The sequence below is a fragment of the Nerophis lumbriciformis genome, linkage group LG05 (assembly GCF_033978685.3).
Source record: "Nerophis lumbriciformis linkage group LG05, RoL_Nlum_v2.1, whole genome shotgun sequence".
Lineage (NCBI taxonomy): Eukaryota > Metazoa > Chordata > Actinopteri > Syngnathiformes > Syngnathidae > Nerophis > Nerophis lumbriciformis.
This window is the reverse complement of record NC_084552.2, coordinates 44,967,992-44,987,858: the sequence shown is the minus strand read 5'-3', so window position 1 is coordinate 44,987,858 and position 19,867 is coordinate 44,967,992. Positions and strand designations below refer to the sequence as shown.

The following is a 19,867-nucleotide window of genomic DNA, read 5'->3' as shown; positions in this document are numbered from 1 at the left end:
ACCTTTTGGAAGGGGTAACAATCCGAGACAGGTCATCGAACATATTATAAATATAAATAAATTTGACTCTCGTAGCATTAACAGAGATGGGAAATCCGCCTTCCGCCCGAATGCAGCTGAGATAGGCTCCAGCACCCCCTGCGACCCCAAAAGGGACAAGTGGTAGAAAATGGATGGATGGATGGAAATCCTGGTGTGGCAGAAAATCCACTCATTTTGATATTAGTGGAAACTAAGATACCCAACCTTGTCCCAAGGGATTGGCTAAGTTTGCAAAATAAACCCGAAAACGATGTTATTGTACGCAACCAGTTTGGAAAATTAACTTCTCTAAAAGATTAAGCATCCTGAAACAATTGAACACACATTGAACAAAGCAACCAGACTACCCCATTGAGTGGAAGCAATAATTCACTAAGCCTCCACCTCAACTGAAAGTGCATGTATTATGTGTGGTGATGATCGACGTGATGACAAAATCTTCGTCTGCAGGAAATTCAAGGACATGAATTTCACGAGAAAAAGACTGCTGTGGAAAAAATTTAGGTGCCACGATGAACATTGTGATAAAACATACCTGTGCAACAAAAGGGAGAGGGAGTTATATAAGCAAAATGAGAAAATTACATTTTACCAGCAAAAAAATAAAAATCCTTGCCAAATTTGTCACCTAAAAATGCAGAAGTATAAAGGATCTTGGATGGAGCTTCAACTGAAAATGCAAAGAACTATAGAAAACTTTTACAAACGCATCCCTAACAAGGGGACACATCAGCCACACTGAAGATAATTAAACAGTCCATTGCATATTGCTCGAGGTGACTACAAAAAAGGCCAAAAACTTAGTACAATGGTCGATTTTGGATCAGACACAAAATACATTGTCCACGGAGCTGCACAAGGATTGAGAGGTTACAATGTAACTATAGCTATTCAAGGCTATAAAAGAAATACCACTTCAAATTGGGATACCTGGGGATCTCAACTTTGCTGACATCACAAGGGATGTACTCTATCGAGCTAAGAGAATTCCACATGGCAAAATAGACCCAAATTCCTTAAATGGCCTTTAGAAAAATGGCCCAACAAGTCAGCTGGAGACGTTATAACACAAGGCAGAGAAAGTGTAAACAACCTCCAGAGGAAGGCATTTGCAACCACACTCACAGGAAACCCAATGATACAAACATGTCAAAGCGCAACTTCAACTAAATGAGATGACTTAATTTGGAAAAACACCAAATGGCTGGTGAAGCAGTGAATAACCTTGAGAAACCAGATTCAGCAGCCTTTCCAAATTGGTGAGTAATTAGATTAGAATAGCATGTTTCAAAAAAATGAATTGCTTTAGAGAAACCTTTATGTTTTCAATCAAAGTGGGAGGCAAAAGGCAACACCAAAACGATATTGTCAGTAAGACAATATTCACGGAGAAATCTCTTCCTTTCAATTTAAAGTGCTGCAGAAATTCAAAACACAACTTTTAATAGATGTATTGTCTACATAGACTGAACTCCTGATGTGCGATGGCAAAACCAAGGCACTTATTAAAGGCAAGAAAGCAGTCCCAAATATACCATATGAAAGCTTAATCTCAACATTGGTAGCTTGTAAAGGCCACAATGCCAACCATCAAGGTATTGATGGAACTCTCCTCAAAATGAGGACCGGTGCTTGGACTGTAAAAGGTCAAAGACTTTCAAAGGATGTAGTGGACAGCTGCATCAGGTGCAGGAAAATAAAAGGAAGACAATGAAGACAAATTATGAGTGAACTTCCTCCTGAGCGCTCAAGTCCAGCTTCTCTCTTTCAGTGTACACCTGTTGACCTTTTCAGACCTCATGAGGTCACGGATGAGGTGAAAAAAGAGTATGTATGAACGGAGTCAGTATTGGGAATCATGTTCTGCTGCATTGCCTAAGGAGCTATACATGCTGACGTAGTTACAAATCAGTCGCCTGAAGCACATAACTTCTTGGACGCCCACAAAAGTTGTAGTCAGACCCGAGAAAAAAATTCCTAGGAGCAAAACCTGTGCTTGAGAAACTCTACAAGTTAGAACAAACACGCAAAACATCCAATGGAATATAATAGTCTTGAAAAATTCACCCTGCAACCTCACCCCACAGAAATGGAACAAGTGTCAGTCAAATTAGTGAAACAAGCCCTTGCTAACCTTGGTGGAGTTGAAGACCTGACTTGGGAAGAATTTCGAACGTTTCTTTTCATCAACCTGTTGATGCAAGAGCACACAGCCAGGAAGACTGCAGAGTATACAGGAGTCCCAACATGATATCAGTCCCTAAAGAAACCCTTATCATTTCAATTTCAAATGATACCCTTACAAGAGACTCTGATTCCTCCAAGCAGAAGTCAACCAATTCTGGAAGAAATGGTGTCAACTTGCTGGACCAAACCTCTTTGAAAGAAGCAAATGGCACTCTAAAGAACAAAACGTCACAGATGGGGACGTTGTTTTGACAGCTGACCAAAATGCTCTGAAGGCAGTTCAAACTGGCCTAAGTCATCAGTATCAACACAGATGGATAAGGCATTGTAAAGTACGTACAAGGTGAGGTTTCCCCAAATTACCCAGTATCAACTACAAAATACATTGTATCTCAGAAGCGAGATGGACTCAAGGGTCAAGCTCCAACTAAAATTCTCCACAGGAATGTGAGATGCCTCGTTGTCTTAATACCTGTAGATGAGCAGGAACATCTGTGAAGGACTGGTGTGACATCATTAGGTTTGAGAACCAGGAGGTCAAGTGGGAGGTATTTGGTCAAATTCAACATATTAGAAAACTGTAAACATCAAAATTATTATTTTTAAATGAAAAACACTATTGATACATCTTTTAAGACTCATGATATGAATACTGCTACTACTACATTGACGATGTACTTTACTTTATAACCCAAGTATGAGATGTTTGATACTTTTGTAACATGCATGAGATGATGATAGGAAGTTATACAGCGATCAATGTACATTTGATAAACAATGAAAAAACTACTGAAATCAGAGAGCACTGATATGTAATTACTAATGTCGGTTCTAAGATACAGTTGGATATACATTTTATGTAAATAGTATATTTATTAAGCATTGAATAATGTTTACTGCAAGTAGTATTCGGATGCTATTGCTCTTTGATTTAGGGTCAACCTAACCTGATAAACTCCTGTACTTGTCCAGGGTGTACCCCGCCTTCCGCCCGATTGTAGCTGAGATAGGCTCCAGCGCCCCCCGCGACCCCAAAGGGAATAAGCGGTAGAAAATGGATAGTTGAGGTGTGAAATAAGGCCAAACATAGTTGAGGTGTGAAATAAGGCCAAACAATCTACTGGAGTTGAGTTGATAATGCATCCTCTTAGATCTTCTCAGTCTTTTCAAGTGCAGGTGAACAAAAGTCCTAAATAACTTGACAATAATCTATTGATTACTGTTTCAAGATGCTTCTTAGAGAGAAACTTTTTCCAGTGGGCATGGTCACATGACTCTGACTACGTTTCCATGCACTAGGTCTGATTTTTCAAATAGTTCGTTAATTTGTATTTTCATACATGTGATATCCATATGTCCATGTACACTCTTTAATGCGACTATTAGTCATACGCAGTGTTGGGTTAGTTATTGAAAACCAGTAACCAGTTACAGTTACTAGTTACTTTATTTCTAAAGTAACTCAGTTACTAACTCAGTTACTTACACCAAAAAGTAATGAGTTACTTACACCAAAAAGTAATGCGTTACTGTGAAAAGTAACTATTTAGTTCTTTTTTTCTTTTCTTTTTTTAAGGCTCCCATTAATGCACTTTTAGCCTTTATTTCAGTACTGTTTTTGCACTGGAGAATAATACAATCTGTTGATCAACTTGACATGCATTTGCATCACTGAACTCTGCTAAGCAATGTGGTCTACATACAACACACAAAGACAAAGATATGTTTCAAAGGGCCAATTTATTTCAGGCCAGAACAAATTGACAAAACTATTTTAAATAGCTGCAACATAACATACATAAGTAACAAACAGCTTAATAACCACATAGCTGTAAACCTGGCTTCACCCAAGAAAGGCACACATGACATACACACGCTTAACCAGGCATTTTTTTTCTCAAGGAATTCGGAAATTCCTGGGGTTGCAGATAACTAACAATATAACCTGGTCCCTACACACCGGAGCTCTTGTAAAAAGAGCTCAGCAGCGCATGCACTTTTTGCGTCGGATGAAAAGAGCACAGCTCCCTGCCCCCATTCTCACCACATTCTACAGAGGCACTATAGAGAGCCTGCTGACCAACAGCATCTCTGTCTGGACTGGAGCCTGCAGTGCCTCAGACTGGAAGTCTCTCCAGAGAGTGGTGAGGACGGCGGAAAAGATTAGCAGGACTCCTCTTCCTCCTATCCAGGAGATCGCAAAAAGCCGCTTCCTGACCAGGGCTCAGAAAATCTGCAAAGATTCCTCCCACCCCCACCAAGGACTGTTTTCACTGCTGGACTCTAGAAAGAGGTTCCGCAGCCTCCGAAGCAGAACCTCCAGGTTCGGTAACAGCTTCTTCTCTCAAGCCGTAAGACTCTTGAACGCATCATATTTAAATTATCCCCTCAATTCCCCCCAAAAATGGATTAACTTGCTGGAATAAAAAAGACAATATAACATACATCCATAAACGTGGACGCATGTGAAAAAGTGCAATATATTTATCTGTATATTTATCTATTTATTTATTTATATATATTTATTTATTTTATATATATATTTATATATTATTTATATATATTTATTTATTTATGTTTGCACCATATTGCTTTTTTATCCTGCACTACCATGAACTTATGTAACGAAATTTTGTTATTATCTGTGATGTAAAGTTCAAATTTAAATGACAATAAAAAGGAAGTCTAAGTCTAAATAAAATCATGTCTCAATGAGATCAACACTGTACTGACGTCCAGAACACTCTACACATTTCCCCAGTTTTAGTTTAGAGATAAAGAAAGATTGCCTTGGCCCACTAGGATCCCTCTTTATGTTTGTAAACTTTATAGTCTATACATTTAGAGTGATGTGATAATCAAAAATCTAGAAGTCTAGAATGAAAGAGTATATAAGAGAATTGACAAGAGTGTGTACCTTCAGTGATGAATGATGAGCAGAGGCAGAGTTTGGAGTGTTTTCTTTAGCTTGCTTTCCATGTTTATGTACTCACTGTCCAGATACTTGGAACATGTCTTCCGTGCCAGTTGCTGTTTGACGTCGGTATCATGCTAATTGGCTGCCTGAAAGCAGGTGACTCCACTGTAGAAATAGCCTGCATGTCCTCTAGCACATACGCTGCAATGGCTCTATCAAAGTTGCCCTGGCTAGCAGTGCCTCCGTTAAAATCCTTAAGTGGAGCTGAAGTGGCATCGGAGTCTGTGTCTCTCTTTACTAGCTTCGTCGAAGCATGTTGCTTATGTAGCTGTTTCAGCAGATTTGAATTGCTGTTTTGGGCCGTATTCCCGGGTGCGGTCACAGCTGCTGCTCACTGCTCCCCTCACCTCCCAGGAGTCTCAGACACGCGGCCCGCGGGCCAATTGCGGGCCGCGTGTCTGAGACCCCTGGTCAAGAGGTTTGTGTACGCCTTCTTCTTTGCCTTGTAATATACCTGCTTCATTCTCTTTCATGATCTCACTCGTATTTGTTCTAGAATCCGAATGAAGCCGGCCTTCTCCATTTCCTTAGCTACCTTTGTAAATATATCAATTATTTTTATTTTACCATTGATGCACTTTAAAATGTTACCTTCTTTTTGATTTGTGAGGCAAATAAACAGTATCCTCTTCATTACAGTTGTTGCCTATGTTTTGATTGAATGGGATCCGCTTCCGGGTTATGTACCGCGCGTTAAGACTGGCGCATGCACGATACGAGGGGTCCCTTTTTGCACCCACACCCACTTGAGAGATCTGATTTCAATCGCATATTCTAGGTGTTTTAGTCAGAATTTTCCAAAGCCAAACACAATCAGATTAAGGTGTTTCCATGGGTTGTAGAATGCTTATTTTGAGCCGGATTATATGACAAATAACCCTAATTTAGTGCACGGAAACAAAGTCACTGTTTTACCAATCTAACGTCAGCACCAGAGACATTAAGACTTAATTTCACCAATCAAATGGAGCCTGGCAGTCATATGACTATGCTCAAACTATACACTGCAAAAACTGGCATGACCTCTTACAAGGCAGCGCAAATCTTCAATGTTTACTTACAAACTAGGAAAAATAAAATGTATATCATGCCTTGTCATCTGTGTCAGTAGATATCTTTACATTTTAGTCTACAAGAATTCAACTTCCAACTGTACAAAACATGTTGTGGGATGTTGTAGATGTATTTTTTAAATGTTGTAGCTGCCCATATGCTAAATTTTGCCCATACGTTCCACATCGGTGCCTGCAACATGTATATATTTTGTAGTACATGCTGTTGCAAGTTCTCTTTGTCTTACACGCACCCACATACGAGTGCGCAGACACACTTTCAATACTACTTGAGTCATATTATGCTAAAGTAACAATACTCTTACTTGAGTACAATTTTAGCTACTCTGCCCACCTCTGATAATTACATAGATGGCCAGTTAAAACAAATTCAAGGGAAAAGACACAATGACTAAGACCACATTAAAAAAATGGTTTTGTTTGGCTGCATTTAAGTTATGGGTACTGTTTTTGATTGATTGAGACTTTTATTAGTAGGTTGCACAGTGAAGTACATATTCCGTACAATGGACCACTAAATGGTAACACCCGAATACGTTTTTCAACTTGTTTAAGTTGGGGTCCAGTTCACATTTGAATCGATATGGTACGAATTCTCGGTACCTGAAAATCGGTACGGGGACTCAATGGTACACTATTTCTGTACTTTTGAGTGAAGTAGTAAATATTAATTGTTTGATGATTATATTTTATTTTTCAATGTAGCTTTTAAAAATGAGCTGATTATAACTGTGCTGTCCAGTTGTTATATCTTGTTTTCTAATAACATTTGAGTCTCATTTGTAATGCAATTGCACTTCCAAGACAATAGATGGCAGTACTGTATTAGCTGTTTATGGTATGTTGTCTAACAAGGAAGTAGCTTTTTCCATAAAGCCGAATATGTTCTGTTGCGCCATACAAAGTCTTTATACTGTAAGTATTGGGTTTAATACACAGAAGCTGTTGCATTGTAACATTCATCGTAGTTTAAATTTTAAATTACCAAATTTGGAGGTGTTGAAACTGCCATGTAAAATTGCTAATGCTAATGGTAGCCTTTCAAGAGCAAATCCAATGAAAATTAGAATCACACTAACGCATTTTGTAAGAGTGAAGCCTTACTTTATGTTCAAGCGTTTTCTACCAAGCATACTCCCTTTATTGATATTGAAAATGGCAACATTACTTAGGAGTTTGTCTGAGTTTACCCTGAGTGCTGTTTGAGTGATTGTTTCCTTGAGCCAGTGTTTTATCTGCAACCGGATGTGACGGGTCTGCAACCGAATGTAACGTCAAGTGCAACAAAGGTATCAAAATATGACATTGTTTAATTACAGTATACGTGGATCGATACCCTGTAGTACCGACGAAATTCGGTCGGTGCCGATAAAAGTACCGAGTTCGGTACCCATCCGTAGATGCATTACTCCGACAGCAAAAACAAATGAAGGCATGCCGGCAGCCTGCTCGTCTTCATCCTTGCTTTGTCATTTTGAGTTTTCAGGATTTTGTCACCTTTTTAGTGCTTCAACGCATTTCTCTGAAACAACTTCTGGTAATAAACTCTCAAATCTCTCTACCTGATTATTCTCCGGCTTCCTCCCACCTCCAATGACATGCATCTGGGGATAGGTTGATTGGCAACACTAAATTGTCCCTAGTGTGTGATGTGAGTGTGAATGTTGTCTGTGTTGGCCCTGTGATGAGGTGGCGACTTGTCCAGGGTGTACCCCGCCTTTCACCCGAGTACAGCTGAGATTGGCTCCAGCACCCCCGCGACCCCAAGAGGGACAAGCGGTAGAAAATAGATGGATAATAGACCCTATAATAACAAGCGTCAATGTGCAGTTTCTTTACCCACTGCCTCGTGACATGCTCTTTGAACTTTCATGTCCTTAAAGTACCAGTAGAGTGGAAAAACAAGTTGACTTTATATGCCTGATTGTCAATTGTATTTACAATCCGCAAAGTATGTGGACATACTGTCTAAACATCACAAAATCAGCCATTTTGAATATTCCACTCCAAATACCTGAGGCTATTTCCGGAGATAGACGTCACTGGAGTAAACCCTTTGCACTCTGACCATAGTATCAGATCAGTCATACTGGAAATACGCAAAAATTAGACAGACATGTAGAAAGAGATGTGCTATCTATTAATCACAATCCCTATTTAAAACATGAACACATAAATATTTTTTATTTCATACATTCAAAAAAAAGTCTGCTAACATAACAATGGAGTCATAAGGGGCTCTCTATTTTGCCCACAAAACTTTCTAACCATCCAAAACCCTCAAAAAATGCTCTATATACATCTCATGATCTGAATAATAACCAAATATTAGCTATGTTGTTATCATAAGCGCTAACGCAGACAAAGTATTTTTAGCATTGGTAACCGAGAGCTAACTATAGTTTTTTCTGCACTGGACTCAAGGAGCAACTTTAATTTAATTATAAAATGAAATTAAAGATGGCACTAATGCAACATGTATGGATGTAAACTGTCGTTAAACTGTGAAGACGAAGTTTATGCTGCAGCATTGAGCCAGCGATGTCTTGTTTGCTGCCATCTCTGCTATGTGCTCCTGCTGCTTGTCAAAGTTATTCTAGATAATAAATCATGACTCTCATCTGGATAATAGGAGGATGTATCCATAAATCTAGAAGTTGGTGCCGTCAGTTTGAAATCACAAAAGTACTTAACTTTGACAGCCACGTCCCTCCATTGATTAGGATTAAGAAATAAAATGTACTTGTTAGTTCATCTTATTTGCAAACAGGGGCAGGGGAAAGTACTGTCGACAACGCTGTGGATACTTGCTGAATGTTTCAAACCACACATCGCTTTTCCATTTCTTGTTTTTTGAATCCTATTGCACTAGCAAGACTCTCAAAATGTTGTAAAAAGGCTGACAACACGTAAAAAGTGCACAAAGCTACTGTAGCTAGCAGCAGCACTTTCTGACTGATTGAGCAGTAAGTGATCAGAGAGATCAGCCCGCCCACAATGGATGTGCTGCCGGCCAAAAAATGGCTGAGCTGCAGGCACACGTTGGGTGAATGAAACTTATGTACATGGAGACAAGAATCATATGCCAACACAAACTTTTATTCGACCTGTGGTTCGTAAATTGAAACGTTCGTACAATGGTTTGGCTAGATTGTCTTTCCTAAACTGAGTGGTGCTAAAGTCACACGATGGTCATCTGCTGTAATACTGAGTCATGTGTGTGCCAGCAGAAGAGGAGGTAGACCACACGTTGGTGGTAGAACGTGTCATGTTCGACAAAGTCCTGCCAATGTAAATTTGTCTTTTCACTGACTGTTGTCCTTGTCTGACTTCCTACGTGTGTGTCAGAGGCTGTCTGCCACCCTCCGCCTGCTTACGTAGGCACCATCTCCCCCACTTGCCATACAGAGGAAGCCACTTTGTCGGTTTCTTCATCTCGTGCGTGGGCGTCTTGAGCATGCGTGCTCACGTGGTGGCTTCTGAGCAGGATCTCTTGTCTGAGCCGTCTGTCACAGGTTCAGGAGTAAAACCGGCAGGACCACAGTGGCTTGACGCGCATCCGCCATGTCGGTCTGTCATGCTGCCATCTCCAGCGTGGCGTGCACGTGCGTAGAAAGAGCACTTCTGTCATGATCTGCATGACAGATTTGGACTTGTTTATTTTGCTTTGATTGGTGCTATTTCTGTTGCAGTGCTCTTGTTTTCTTCTTTCCACTTGCTGTGTGTTTTCATTTTCTGCCACTTATTCTCTGGACTGAGTGTGGCCTCCCTCACCTGTCGTTGATTGGCAAACAAGACACACCTATCCCTGGTTGCCAATCAGGGTGCTTTGTTCCTTTGGACAGGGCTGGATAATTTTTCATTAAGTGGCTATGCTGCTGAGGTGTTTGCTTTCTGCACATTCCCTAGCCGCACTAGTTTTTGTGTAAATAAATTAGCTTTCTACCTGCATGCTGCCTTCCGTCCCTGCATCTTGGGGTCATGTTGCAAACAGTGCTGCCAGCTCCTGACAACGTCTTGCATCACATGTACATGTAAATGTAAATAATGTAGGATCCTTTATAAACACTGCAAAAAAGAGCTGACAAAATATGATAACTAGATTTTTTGGGGAAAAAACCTAGTGAAATTGTCTGTCCATGCAGCTAGTTAGAATCTTACTATCCTTAATCCAGATTTCTTTATCTAGAAATTAGAATGACTTTTAAGGTAGAAATAAGTATTTTATTCTGAAAACAAGTATTATTCAACTTGCAATTCTTAAATTGAGCATACATGGAATGTTGCAGAATCTTTAAACGTGATCTTCTATGTGGGGAAAAACAAAATATCTTATTTGAATAGTTATTTTCTCAATTTAAACATTTTAAAACTAAAATAGACAAAATATTATTATTCATTCTAAAATCAAGATCATGATGTAAAGCCAATGACTAAAAATAAGTAAATAGCTCTCAAAACTAGGGAAATTTCTCGTAAAAACATTGTAAATCTTGGCAAGTGGTAAATTTACAATGCAATTACACTGTCAGCTGCATTGCGAGTGTTCTGCCTCGTTCACTGCATTTTTGCATTGCCAGAAGCACTGAAGTTTAAAGGGGAACATTATCACAATTTCAGAATAGTTAAAACCATTAAAAATCAGTTCCCAGTGGCTTATTATATTTTTCGAAGTTTTTTTTCAAAATTTTATCCATCACGCAATATACCTAAAAAAAGCTTCAAAGTGCCTGATTATATACACCCGTCCATTTTCCTGTGACGTCACATAGTGAAGCCAACACAAACAAACATGGCGGAAAGAACAGCAAGCTATAGCGACATTAGCTCGGATTCAGACTCGGATTTCAGCGGTTTAAGCGATTCAACAGATTAAGAATGTATTGAAACGGATGGTTGTAGTGTGGAGGCAGGTAGCGAAAACGAAATTGAAGAAGAAACTGAAGCTATTGAGCCATATCGGTTTGAACCGTATGCAAGCGAAACCGACGAAAACGACACGACAGCCAGCGACACGGGAGAAAGCGAGGACGAATTCGGCGATCGCCTTCTAACCAACGATTGGTATGTGTTTGTTTGGCATTAAAGGAAACTAACAACTATGAACTAGGTTTACAGCATATGAAATACATTTGGCATCAACATGCACTTTGATAGTGCAGACAGCCCAATTTTCATCAATAATATATTCTGTAGACATACCCTCATCCGCGCTCTTTTCCTGAAAGCTGATCCGTCCAGTTTAAGGGACGGTGTGAGCCAAGACATCCAGGGGGTTTAGCTCGCTCGTCTGCGGGAACAAACTGCCGCCATTGCTTGCCGTGCTACCGAGGTCCATTGTCCCTGAATTGCTCACACACTCCGGCAGATTCAATGGGGGTCTGGTGGCAGATTTCTTTGACTTTATCGTTAGAAATGCATCTGCTTTGAGTGTCGCAGGATATCCACACATTCTTGCCATCTCTGTCGTAGCATAGCTTTCGTCGGTAAAGTGTGCGGAACAAACGTCCAATTTCTTGCCACTTTCGCATCTTTGGGCCACTGGTGCAACTTGAATCCGTCCCTGTTCGTGTTGTTACACCCTCCGACAACACACCGACGAGGCATGATGTCTCCAAGGTACGGAAAACAGTCGAAAAAACGGAAAATAACAGAGCTGATTTGACTCGGTGTTTGTAATGTGTTTGAGAAAATGGCGGATTGCTTCCCTATGTGACGTCACGTTGTGACGTCATCGCTCCGAGAGCGAATATTAGAAAGGCATTTAATTCGCCAAAATTCACCCATTTAGAGTTCGGAAATCGGTTAAAAAAATATATGGTCTTTTTTCTGCAACATCAAGGTATATATTGACGCTTACATAGGTCTGGTGATAATGTTCCCCTTTAAGAGCTGTCAAGAGGTTGTTTTGCTGCGAGAGCATGAAAGCACAAAATTCAGGAGCACAAAAAAGCCTGCAAATATGTGTAAAACTCAAGGAATTTAACAAGTGCCTGCTATTTTGTTTGTATGTGTGTGCAAATCGCCGCCCCAACTTGAAGTTATAGCCAGTGAATCAGCGGTGACTAAGCTACAAGAACATGGCGACTCGACTCATGCCATGCAGGTCTGCACCTGCCAGTTGGCGAGCGTTCACAGTGCGCGGCGGGGGTCGGTATGTACCGGAGGTGGGAGTCAAAAGTCAAAAGGGAAGCGACAAATCACATGTGACTTACGCTTACAACTTCTGTGTGTGGCTAACACGAGGCTGTACAATGCTTCTTATTTCTCTTTCACTGCTCTCTTTATCTTTGTGCGCCTCAAGGCCTCCTTCCTCCCTCCTCCCTCCCCAGCCGATTCATCCCTTCCGTCCCCCCTCCGCCTCCTCACCAAGGCCCTTTTAAGGCCCCGCCTCTCTTCTTGTCTTTGGTGTTGGCTAAGGTAAAGGCTCCCACTGGTTAACCTTTAGTCAAAGGCTTCTGTCAGGTGATGCAACGCTGCAGTCATGTGACCACGCTCCAGTTTAGAGCTCACGCTAGCCTGACTGATGTGGTTTATATTTCCTGATTAGCGTCAATTGAAACAATTACTTGTTTCTGGTTCTTGAATTGAAGTAGTAATGGGAGTCACACAAATAGCTTGCCCACCTGCGCACACACACACACATTACAGTGAGGCCAGCTGTGGGGGTGACCTGTGAACCGGAGTTCAGAGGTCGGGGGGGGGGGGGGGGGGGGCTTTAACCCACCAGGCTGCGAGATCAGTTAGTGCTGAGCCAACTGTATGTGCACCTTATTGACAAAGCTGTCTCACACATGCACACTGCATGCCTGAGTGCTACGTCCATGTGTGTGCACTCAATGGCGGCACATATGCCCACCGCCGTGTGTGGCCGTGTTTGATGCTGGAGTGTCAGCGGGGGGCTGCGGATGTAAAGACCAGCACAAAATGGCTTCTCGTGTGAAATGAATATGCCAAGGCAGGTCAAAGGTGTGTGTGTGTGTGTGTGTGTGTGTGTGTGTGTGTGTGTGTGTGTGTGTGTGTGTGTGTGTGTGTGTGTGTGTGTGTGTGTGTGTGTGTGTGTGTGTGTGTGTGTGTGTGTGTGTGTGTGTGTGTGTGCGTGTGTGTGTGTGTGTGTGTGTGTGCGCGCGCGCGCGCCTGGGGCACACTTCACAGGTGTTGCGCGGGCTCATGGTGCAAGCGGAGGTGTGTTTGCGGGCGAGGAAGGACGCCAGGAGGCCACCTGTTCTGTCATGAGTCACACAAACGTACACAATGGGGCCTTCGAAGCCAGCAGCATAGCGAGCCTGCAGCAAACGTCAAGGCTGTGAGATGAAAACGAAGCGAGGCCAGGCACAGTGGTTGATCTTTGAACTTTTGACCCCAGTATTGATCCATGGCTGACTGACGCTTTAACTCACACGGATGTGTGTGAGCCGCTTTTAGACACACACACACACACACACACTCCCAATTTAACAAGGAAGCCAATAAAGAGACTGTTGTTCCCAAGGAAGTTATGCTGCTCTTAGTGATATTGTTTGACCTTTGTATTCAACTGTATGTTGTCTTATTTTCTAGGAGGTGGAGCTTATGATGGTGGCCTGGTGATAGACCAAAGTACCCATGATCACACGGTAAGGCTGCTTCCTTATTGGGGATTCGTGTTTTAATGGGTCCACATTTTGTCACCAATTTCAAGTGTGCATCTGTCTGTTTTTAAAAAGATACCAAGGTGTGAACCTTTTTCTTGTCAGCAGACCAAATAATGCTCAGTAAAACATTATCCACTTTTTTTGTGTAGCACAAAGTGCTGCAGACTACCGTATTTTTCGGATTATAAGTCGCAGTTTTTTTAATAGTTTGGCCGTCGGTGCGACTTATACTCCGGAGCGACCTATGTGTGAAATTATTAACACATTATCGTAAATTATCAAATAACATTATTTATCTCATTCACGGAAGAGACGAAGCAAATGTCAGCAATCGTCACACACACGTCAACCAATAAGAATTCGTCGAGGGAGGGTCATGTCAGAAGTGCATTGTGGGTCATGGGATGCTAACTGCTATATGCTATATGCTACTGCCATAGCTATTAAAATGATTCATGTCAACATTGGCGGTAACTTATAAAAACTGAGAAGGGCTGAACTAAAATGGCACCGAAAAGGAAATCATAGACTGCAGATTACAAGATGGACGTCGTGAAATATGCAGCAGAAAATGGCGATTGAGCAGCAGAAAGAAAGGACGCTAGCGGCGCATACCAGGAGCGACAACGAGGAAGAAGATTTCATCGGATTTAGCAATCGGGAGCGACAGATTGTTTGGTTCTATATGTTATAGTTATTTGAATGACTCTTACCATAATATAAATAAATAAATGATAAATGGGTTACACTTTTATAGCGCTTTTCTACCTTCAAGGTACTCAAAGCGCTTTGACAGTATTTCCACATTTACCCATTCACACACACATTCACACTGATGTCGGGGGCTGCCATGCAAGGCGCTAACCAGCAGCCATCAGGAGCAAGGGGTGAAGTGTCTTGCCCAAGGACACAACGGACGTGACTAGGATGGTAGAAGGTGGGGATTGAACCCCAGTAACCAGCAACCCTTCGATTGCTGGCACGGCCACTCTACCAACTTCGCCACGCCGTCCTTACGTTAACATACCAGGCACGTTCTCAGTTGGTTATTTGTGCGTCACATAACGTACACTTATTCAGCCTGTTGTTCACTATTCTTTATTTATTTTAAATTGCCTTTCAAATGTCTATTCTTGGTGTTGGATTTTATCAAATAAATTTTCCCCAAAAATGCGACTTATACTCTAGTGCGACGTATATATGTTTTTTTTCTTTCTTTATTATGCATTTTCGGCCGGTGCGACTTATACTCCGGAGCGACTTATACTCCGAAAAATACGGTAGTTAAAATACACATTTGAAAGCAAGATAAAACAAGAGATGGTCTAGAGCAGGGGTGTCCAAACTTTTTCCATTGAGGGCCACATACATAAAGATTGAATAATGCGGCTGCCACTTTGATACATGTTGGACATTAAAGATACTAAAACCAATAAATACAATCTAGGTCAACAACTGAACACAATGTTCGTATCGTAGCTTTACCTGAAATCTAAAATCTACCCAAACTTGTCCTCATCATTTGTGCTGGTTTGTGTTGCAAACATATTCGTTTGTGCCGTTACTTTTTTTAAGTTATTCTAAAATAAAAAATGTTGACGAGTGACGTCAAATAGCCAACCCACCTTGTCCAAATCACCCCAAACTTGTTCCGTTTGTTTGGGATACTTTTGTGCTGCAAACATTTCTGGTCTAACTATTATTGTTTTTAAGTTATTAACGTTTCAATATTCACAACAAGGCCCAATCGTTTGTGTTATATTTGTGCTGTAAAATATTTGGTCTAAATATTAAAGCTTTTAAATTAGTAACGTTTGTTTTTTATGTTAATAACGTGTTAATAATCATAACTATGTCCCATTTGTTTGTGCTATGTTTGTGCTTATTTTTGCTGCAAAAACATTGATCTATTAAAGTTTTCAAGTTACTCACTTTTGTTGATTCACCTGTGTTAAGTTGGCCCCCCACGATGTCCCAATAGTTTGTGCTGGTTTGTCCTGCAAACATTCTTGTTTGTGCCGTTAGGGGAGGGTTTTGCATACGATGGTAAAACATTTTTTGTCAAAAGGTTTCTGGAGGTCCTCAGTGTTGCATAAGGAAACAACTTCTTTGAACTGTAATGAGCAATACAACATTTTATCGAAAAGAGCCAGATTTGATATGTATAAATGTATACACCGACGGCAGCCCGCAGGACGAGTCACAACAACAACAACAACACCGCACTTCTTCATTATGCATGAATTAAATCAACGAAGGTGCATTCAAAAACCCTGGGATTATTAGCATCAAAACAAGCTAGATGTTTTTTTGCACTTGTTTTTTTGTCTTTTGTATTGCTGCCTGTTTTTTGCTGTGATAATTATGACAATTTGTTGTTGATTCTAATTCATATTTGTGAATTTATGTATCATGTCATTGATATTATTGTAATATTTAAATTAACTGGTCTGCTCTACTTGAATGTCACAGAATGTGTATGTTTTCCATTTTAGTACTGATTGTGTCACAGTTTCAAGAGTACAGTTTTGATACAAGTATCGGTTCAAATATAAATGATACCCATCCCTAATTGGAAGTCTGTTGTCCAGAATCTAGCCTTGATGTTGGAATTAAGGCTTTGGTGCTTTCTGCCATTTTATGTCTAAGCGCTTCTTTTCTCAGAGGTGTCAAACACAAGTGAGAGAGATGATAGATGTTATTGAACTAACTGTCCAATGTACAAGAAAGAGGCCAGAGGTGTTGTAGGAGTGTTCCTGTGCTGTCATGATACACATCAAGTTGTGTAACGCTGGGTGTGTGAGGACTGGCATTGTCTCACACATTCAGAGGCGGTTGTGTAAGATGTCAAAAACCTGTGTTGCTTATTGTAGGAGAAATGGATATGCTTGTTTTACACTCAAAAGACCCACGCAATGACTCTGTGCCAAATATGGTCATGCAGGAAGCCCTGATATTGCAGTTTGAGTCATGCAGCCTTTTTTTACTATCTATAGTATTGTCAGTAAACTCTACGCTCCTTCAAAAGTTGCAACTTCTACATAATGGAACTAAACATATTTAAAGATGTGTCAGTAAGTAAAGCATGAAAAAAAATTCAGGTATATGCGCGCGGCGTCAATGCCATGTGTCACCAAGGCAACGCTATCCTCCTTAATACAAGCCAGGCTGTCATTATAAGAGGAGTGTACATGTTAAAATGGTAGATAATATTATCTGTGTGTGTGTGTGTGTGTGTGTGTGTGTGTGTGTGTGTGTGTGTGTGTGTGTGTGTGTGTGTGTGTGTGTGTTTTTGAATTTTTATTGAAACTTTTATTAGTAGATTGCACAATACAGTACATATTCCGTACAATTGACCACTAAATGGTAACACCCCAATAAGTTTTTCAACTTGTTTAAGTCGGGGTCTACATAAATCAATTCATTGTGTGTGTGTGTGTGTGTGTGTGTGTGTGTGTGTGTGTGTGTGTGTGTGTGTGTGTGTGTGTGTGTGTGTGTGTGTGTGTGTGTGTGTGTTCCCCGTCCCCAACCAGTCTGTGTGGCGCAATTGTGGTCTCCCACTGTGAGCGTGCAAGCGGGCGGAGGTGATTATTTGTATTATTATTATTGAGTCTGTCAGTCTCTCAGTGTACCCAAAGGCTGAGTCACAGTATGCCACACACACGAGCGATCCCCCACACAGTCCTACATATGAGAGGCAGAGAAGAGCCATCTGGAGCAAGGACAGTCTCCTACGACTGCACAAGCTGGTGTTTATAGGCTTCATTTTCTCTTCAGTTTTTAATGCACAGGAGCTTTTGATATGACTTAGAGTAGTCCGTGTACAGCTTGTATAACAGTATAGATTTGCTATACACTGACAATGAGCCAACACACATCCATTATTGTCTAAATATTTAGTGTGAACGCCATTATCGAGCACCGCCTTAATCCGAGGGGAGCTGGTGGATGTTAGACATTTTCCTTCCTTCTTGAGGTTACCTCACTTGTGCTCAATTGGGTTCAGGTGTGGAGGAGACATACTTGGCCACTCCATCATCTTCACCTTCAGATTCCTCAGTAAGGCACTTGATCATCTTAGGGGTGTGCTTTGACTTCTTATCATGTTGGAAAACTTCCATGCGGACTAATTTTTCCTTCAGCAAGTCACAGTGCATGTTAGAATTACCGGTAATTTGTTCCTTAATGAACCACAACTCCCTGGTGCTGGCGGCACTCATTCACCCCCTGGCCAATTTGCTTTCCACCTCCATGTTTGTTGAGTCACTTTCTGCAGGGAGTGAATCTATACCAGGAGTGTCCAATCTTTTGTCATTAAGGTGTCGCACACTGAAAAATTAAAGCATGCGGGGGCCATTTTGATGTATTTTTTTTCTAAACCCTTACAATATATATGTGTACAGCTCCACTAATGGACATTGGAGTGTTACTTTCAAAGTATTGCTAGAAACATAATTTTGTATGGGACTTTATTGTATTATATGTATAGTACATGTTCTAAAAAGAAAAAAGCATAAAACACCACCAGAATTAGAGATATTACAAGTCAAAGTGATGAAGCTTAGTGTTACGCTCATGACTTGGTGTAACTGAACATTACCCTATAAGATGAAGGCAATTGCATTTTATTGATATTTGAAATGTATTCAATGTTTATAAATGAATATTTAAATATACTAAATGTAAAAAAGGGAATAAATATTCAAAATAAGATAATTAAATGAAATCTAGTTTGGTTACGCCATCATGAGCGCAACACAAGGTTGTAAAAGTTTTAACTACAATTCTAAATAAGATGTCAAAAGCAAACTGAAATAAAATACACACAGCTTAAAGATTGATCAATACCTATTTAAATTTAGTAATACATAAATATGATGATTTATCAAAATATAAACGAAATATACCTGAACAGAACGCTCATGATGGTTACACCAAAAAGTAACGCTATGAATCGCTTTTTTCCAAGTTTTTGGGGCATTTTTATGTTATTTCCAAGCATCTCCTTTTTATTATCGTTGATTTTAAATGGTCAAACTAATGCATATTATATATGCATGCCCTAGTAAACAACAAAAAAGTCATATTTATCTTGATTGTTACATTTTCAAGTACATTTGTGCAGGTGGGTGCGAATGTACCCATTACCAGAGCTGTACACATATATATATTTTTTTACCTTCAGGGCTCCCCTCAAGTTTGGTCATGGGAACCTGGAAGGGTCTGTAATACATTTTTTAAAATAAGTATTATATATTTTTTTCTTTCAACATATAAATCTCTAGATCAACTTCAGATCTATCTATCGATATAAAGTTTTCAGGTTTTTTTTAATGTTTTATACCTTTTTTTGCTAAAGGAAAACCCCTGTTTTTTATGGCAACAATACAAAATATGCAACAAGTGGAATATTTGATGTAAAGTAATTGGAGCCTTAATAATATATCAATAAACAATAATAATTAATAACATTGATTTTAGAATAATAATTATTTTTTGAGCAATGACAGTTAAAAAAAAGATTAACTAAAATTCTCAAGGATCTAAAAGAGCACCACTCAAGTGGTAAATATAAGTCATACATTATTTTTTTGCATTTTTTACTTTGAAAACTTAAATCGCTAGATCAACTATCCATCGATCTTAATTTTTTATTATTGTTTTAATGTTTAATGTTAATGTGTTGAATGCCCTTTTTATGGCAAACACACAAAATATGCAGTATTCTCCCCAATAACATTTCAATGTGGGATATTTCATGTGAAGTAATCGGGGCCTTCAATAGGTCAATAATTATGACATTGATTTCTATTCATTATTTTTGAGCGGTGACAGTTTGAAAAGGAAAAAAACTGCCTACATGGCAGCTTTGTGTTATCAAAGTTAACATTGCATCTTTTTCTCGGTACATTTGACCTATATGCTCCTTTATTCCACTTTTTATGTTTTTTTTT

The 19,867-nt window shown here is 40.0% G+C and overlaps 1 protein-coding gene across 4 annotated transcripts in view; it reads left to right on the top strand.

Annotated features, from left to right (window-relative positions):
* Positions 1-19,867, top strand: part of kdm6ba (lysine (K)-specific demethylase 6B, a) — a 98,175-nt gene that overhangs the window by 53,672 nt on the left and 24,636 nt on the right. For all 4 annotated transcript variants that reach the window (XM_061959268.2, XM_061959270.2, XM_061959273.2 and 1 more), the window contains one exon: positions 13,840-13,895. The gene's annotated coding sequence lies outside the window, so the exon portion shown is untranslated. The remainder of the gene's footprint in view (positions 1-13,839; positions 13,896-19,867) is intronic.